This window comes from Cnephaeus nilssonii, assembly GCF_951640355.1.
Source record: "Cnephaeus nilssonii genome assembly, chromosome: X".
Classification (NCBI taxonomy): Eukaryota; Metazoa; Chordata; class Mammalia; order Chiroptera; family Vespertilionidae; genus Cnephaeus; species Cnephaeus nilssonii.
The window spans coordinates 112,721,185-112,725,999 of NC_137071.1; the positions used below are offsets into that span (position 1 = coordinate 112,721,185).

Sequence of the window (4,815 nt, forward strand, 5' to 3'; positions counted from 1 at the left end):
CTTCTCTAAGAAAATACCTTCCCTCTTCTTGTCAACCACAATCCCAATGATGTTTATAGAAATTGCATGCTTCTTTGAAACCCTATTTCAAACTCTACTTGTTCTATGAGGCTTTTCATTACTATATTAACTTGAAATAATCTCAGTCCACTTAAGTATTTTGCTGCTTATTTGACATACTCTAAATCCTGCTATCATTCCATAATGTCGAGGATTTATAAATTCTTAGGATTGCCTTGGTTTCTAAACCAATAGGATTTGCTTTATAATCATGACATTCTGTTTAAACATCTTGGCTCCTTGACCTATCTTCCCCATATTATGTGCAGCTCTACACAGACAGCATGCTGACAACATATAATATACTGGAGTAGTATGGCAACTGCTTATGAATGTGGTTCTTAGTCTATTCTGGTTGCTTTTCTATTGATAATCTATTCACAATACATTTTATCATTATTTAATTTGCATATATCTAGAGAAGGAACATTCATGAACATTCATATTTAATAATATGTATCAAATTATATAATTTTTAAAATTTTAAAGTAATGCCTTTATTCCCAAATGAGGGTAAAGAATGTTGCCCAATTTGCTAATAATTATATCCCCATCACCTAACTCTGTATTTTACAAAGGATTTTTCTAAATATGTATTTGTTGAACAAATACATTGTGAACAAAAATCAACAAAACACCATCATCGGCAGTGATCCTGACAGCTAAAGTATTGATTGGAGATTTACTATAAAGTGGAGTATGAAAGTTTGGAAAAGGTTGAAGAGAAAAAGTAAATGTGAACATGAATGACTAAAGGAGCAGAAAACTAAACAATGGAATATAAATTTTTACCTTTGTATTGAAGAGCTTGTAGTTTCCTTACTCTTTACCATTTATTACCTACCTCAAGATGCAATGTTATGTATGAATAAAAACAACCATCCTTTCAAATATATGTATTATTCCTCCTGTACTCTTCTAGAAGATGACCCTTGGGATTCAGTTGACATCATTTTTCAAAAGAGTGTAGTTACTAACTCATTCAGGATCTTCAGTTCAGTGAAGCAAAATATTCCTCATTATTGGAAAAAGCATTCCTTGGTTCTTCTTATAAACACTATTTTTACGCTCTGTTTACTTGTTACTTCCCAGAATAAGATGAGTTTAATACAGTCTTGTGACATTCATTTGTATTAAACAAAATATTAATTAAAATCTCAAATATATTCAATTCAACATCACCAAAATAATTCATTTAGCTTTGTTTTCTAGTATAATTTTTTAACTTTAATTTTTTAGTCCAGAATCTTGTTTTCCATTTTTTAGTCTTAAATCTTATTTTTTATCTTTGATTTAAAATAGTGGGGTTTAGATGCATGAGAACCAAGATGGCGGCATAGGTAAACACCGGTACTTGTTGCCTCCCACAACCATATCAAAATTACAAAATACAGAGCAACTATCATCCACAACCACGGGAAAGCTGGCTGAGAGGAAGTACAACTAGAGAGGTAAAGAAGAAAGTGCATTAGGGAGGAATATTCTCAGACTGCCTGGTGCCCACAGGGCCTGCAGACTCCCCGAACAGGGACCCACTGGGGCCTGGGAAACGCAATGGACTGCGGTGGAGTGGCGCTGGAGATGGGCTCCCAGGTCTCCATGGAAGTGAGAGGTATGCATGTGGTGATCGTAGGTGGGGGCTTTGGTGGGATAATGGCCACCAGCCAGTTGCAGACACTGAACATCTCCTTCACATTGGTGGACATGAAGGACTCCTTCCACCACAATGTGGCAGGCCTGGGAGCCTCCGTGGAGAGCGGGTTTGCCAAAAAGACATTCATTTCCTACTCGAAAAGCTTCAAGAATAGCTTCCAGCTGGGCATGGTGGTTGAGATTGATCTGAAGAATCAGACGGTGCTGCAGGAGAAAAGCAAGGCACTGCCCTTTTCACATCTTATCCTGGCCATGGACAGCACTAGGTTCTTCCCCAGCAAGTTGAGCCAGGTTTTCAGCCAGCAGAATGCTATTCAAGCCTAAGAGAACATGGTGAAGCAGGTCCAGTGCTCACAGTCCATTGTGGTGGTGGGCGGAGGCTCTGCTGGAGTGGAGATGGCAGCAGAGATTAAAACCGAGTACCCGGAGAAAGAGGTCACTCTTATTCACTCCCAAATGGCCCTGGCCGACAAGGAGCTCCTGCTCTGTGCCTGGCAGGAGGCGAAGGAGATCCTGCTCCAGAAAGGCATGCAGCTGCTGCTGAGTGAGCAGGTGAGCAATATGGCAGAGTTGCCTTTCAATGAGTATCGCGCGTGCACCAGTGTACAGAAGGACAAAGGCACTGAGGTGGCCACCAACCTGGTGATTGTCTGCAATGGTATCAAGATCAACAGCTTTCCTACCATCATGCATTTGATAGTGGACTGTCCAGCAATGGTGCCCTGAGGGTGAATGAGTATCTCCAGGTGGAGGGCTACAGCCACATCTACGCCATCAGTGACTGTGCCGATGTGAAGGAGCCCAAGATGGTCTATCATGCTGACCTCCATGCCAACATCACCGTGGCCATTATCGTCAACTCCATGAAACAGAGGCCCTTCAAGGCCTATAAACCAGGAGCAATGACATTCCTCTTGGCCATGGAGAGAAATGACGGTATGGGCCAGATCAATGGCTTCTATGTGGGGCTGTTCATGGTTCTGCTGGCCCAGAGCCAGGACCTGTTCCTCTCCATGTTGAAAAACCAGGTGGCAGTCTCCACTCTGATGAGGAGGCTGGGTGGGAGATGATGTACCACCATCACCTGGTAAACGGATTGCCTGACAAGTGGTACCCGCCTGACAGCTGTCAAAGAGCACTCTTTCTGGAGTAAGATGCCACTGATGTACTCACCAGAAACACAACTTAAAGAAAAGCAAAAATGGAGAGGAGAGAAGGGGAGAGGAAGGGAGGGAAGGGGAGGGGAAGGGAGGGGAGAGAGACAGACATTAAAAAGACACCCCCTAGAGGTTTCTTTTTGGGTTTGGCAAGGCTGAACGCTTCCCTTGGTCCTGGGAGTGTGAAGCCAGCCTTCTGCGCTACAGGCTCCCCTTGGATGTGTGTGCATGTGCAGGTGCTGGGTTACCTGATGGCTGGATTCCTGTCTGTAGGGCTGGAAGGAGGGCCTGCCAAGTGAGACCAGCTAAGGAAGGAGGTCTGCACCCAGTCTTACCCATCATTCAGAGGGTGGGGAAGCCCACACATCCTACAATACTCTAGTTGTTAGTAGGAGGCTGATTTTAAACTGTTAGTCCCTACCGTCTTTAATCTTAATGAAACTTTCTATATTTCAATTTTTATACCATATATACTATGATTATATATCACTAGAGGCCCGGAGCATGACAATCGTGCATGGGGGGGGGGGGGGGGTCCTTCAGCCCGGCCTGCGCCCTAAGCCGGCAGTCAGACATCCCCCAAGGGGTCCTTAGTGCTGCCCCCGGAGGCAGGAGAGGCTCCTGCCACTGCTGCACTTGCCAGGCGTGAGCCCAGCTTCTGGCTGAGTGGCGCTCCCCATGTGGGAGCACACTGACAACCAGGGGGCAGCTCCTGCATTGAGCATCTGCCCCCTGGTGGTCAGTGCACATCATAGCAACCAGTCGTTCCACTGTTGGGTCGATTTGCATATTAGCCTTTTATTATATAGTACTAGAGGTACGGTGCATGAAAATTCATACACTGGAGGGGGGTCCCACAACCAGGCCTGCCCCCTCTCACAGTCTGGGAGCCCTTAGGGGCAGAAGGTGATCTGGCAATCAGGGGAAGGCAACACCCCATCACACCTCTGCTGCTGCCACCGTCAGAGGCGCAAGCCTCGGCCAGCCCTGGTTACCTGAGCTTTGGGTGGCCCTGGGAAGCTGGGCAGCCACCATGTGAGGCTTGCCTGTGCCTCGGGCCGGCCCTGGGCAGCTGGGCAGCTGCCATCCGAGGCTTGCCTGTGCCTCGGGCTGTCCCTGGGTGGCTGGGGGCTGAGGAGACTGGAGGACTCCAGAGGCAGGTGCACAGAGTGGCTGGGCCCACCTGGAGGCAGGCCTGGCCTTGTTGCAGGCATGCCATCCTAGCAGGGCTTAAGGGACTGGGCACTGCCATCTTGTGGCTGTGGGTACCACCATCTTTGAGGGTGTAGCAGTCAATTAGTACATTCCCTCCTTATTGGTTGTGGGCGCTGCCACCTTTGAGGGTATGGCAGACAATTAGCAGATTTCCTCCTTATTGGCTGTGGGTGCTGCCACCTTTGAGGGCGGGGCAATCAATTAGCATGTTCCCTCTTTATTGGCTGTGGGCACCACCATCTTTGAGGGCAGGGCAGTCAATTAGCATATTCCCTCTTTATTAGATAGGATAGGTTATATTTAAGAAGAAAGAGATAAAAATTTCCCTGTTGGTTAGTCCATGCTAACAGCGAGTTTATACAAAGCTAATGAAAGTTAAGACTAAGACCTGGCCTGCCAGCTGCTGGAGGTATTTAAGGGGAGGCAGCCGAGCTATGTGACCTGTGGATGGGTCACCATCGGTTAACATCCAGGGAGCAGATGATCCCCTGTGTGCTTCCAGGCTGCTGTCATGGGCAAATTTACAAGTGTAAAAACTCCTTTGTGGTTTTTTGCTTCCAGTTTCTTGGCTAACCCTAATGCCACTTATCTGGAGACCCAGCCTTGTAGTGAGGATGCCTGCCAGCAGCTATGTTAAGGGTATACTGACTCCTTTACTTGGGAGAGAACTTCAATCTGGAGGAGCCTATTTTGGACCCCATAAGTTCACTCTACAGCAGAAGTGGTTGAT

General features: G+C 46.5%; 1 pseudogene across 1 annotated transcript; it reads left to right on the top strand.

Annotated features, from left to right (window-relative positions):
• Positions 1 to 1,641: 1,641 nt before the first annotated feature.
• LOC307095415 (ferroptosis suppressor protein 1-like) lies at positions 1,642 to 2,783 on the top strand (annotated as a pseudogene). Its single transcript has one exon. The product of its transcript is annotated as a ferroptosis suppressor protein 1-like (transcript).
• Positions 2,784 to 4,815: the final 2,032 nt, after the last annotated feature.